This window comes from Phalaenopsis equestris, unplaced genomic scaffold, assembly GCF_001263595.1.
Source record: "Phalaenopsis equestris unplaced genomic scaffold, ASM126359v1 Scaffold000096, whole genome shotgun sequence".
In the NCBI taxonomy this organism is placed as follows: domain Eukaryota; kingdom Viridiplantae; phylum Streptophyta; class Magnoliopsida; order Asparagales; family Orchidaceae; genus Phalaenopsis; species Phalaenopsis equestris.
In genome coordinates, this window is record NW_018164538.1 from 968,211 (window position 1) to 969,122 (window position 912).

At 29.2% G+C, this 912-nt stretch overlaps 1 protein-coding gene across 2 annotated transcripts in view; it reads right to left on the minus strand.

The window, feature by feature from the left end:
- Positions 1-381: 381 nt before the first annotated feature.
- Positions 382-912, minus strand: part of LOC110020415 (ankyrin repeat domain-containing protein, chloroplastic) — a 44,975-nt gene continuing 44,444 nt past the window's right edge. The window contains exon 8 of one of the 2 annotated variants that reach the window (XR_002293522.1): positions 382-534. The gene's annotated coding sequence lies outside the window, so the exon portion shown is untranslated. The other variant, XR_002293521.1, reaches the window with a different exon arrangement.

Here is a 912-nt window from a genome sequence, read left to right on the forward strand (position 1 = left end):
AAAAATTAATGCCTAGATGTTAAATATGTGAATACGTAGGAATTGAGTGGTTTGTATGTAAATATTCCAAAAATGAGGCATTTACGTGCATGCCACTCAATTCTCATGTGTTCACATATCAAACACCTAAACTTCACTTTTTAAATTTATATCACCAAAATCTTCCATATCACATCAAAATTACCACTGATTTAACGATTAAAGTAAAATGCACCTTTATCATTCATAAGTGGCATATATATAAAAATTAATGCTAAGTCGTTAAATATATAAATATATGATAAAAATTGAGTGGTATGTATGTAAATCTTCATTTATCTTCAGGCTATATTGATGTTATTAATGATAACACATTATCTTAATGTCAAATCCATGTAGATATCATCTGATGGTCAAATAGTAGTGGAAAAAATGCACAATTTTAAGTAGAAGAGCTTACTTGAAGCATTATTCTCTGTCGCATCAGATATGTCAATAATCCAAGCTCGATAAATAGTTTATAATCACCAGAATGAGGTTGGTAGTGTCTGCCCACTGCAATTAATCATCAAGAATCTAAAATAGCTGTTAGAATTTGTGATGTGAAATATGTTGGGCTTGGATTGAGAAGTTCGAGGTGCGACGTATGCGATGTAACAAAAATTATGGTACTATATGCATATATATATATGAGTCCGTTACACATCAATATAACACATAAATTTTATGTTTTACATTTATATCATCCAAATATTTCATATCACAAAAATAACACTATTTTAACCTTTAAAAAATGGAATACAAATTTTCATGCATAGCTAAAAGGCATATAAGTAAAAAATTGAAGTTTAGGTGCTAGAAAAGTAAATATATAGGAATTAAGTGGTATGCATATCTCTCTCTCTCTCTCTCTCTCTCTCTCTCTCTATATAT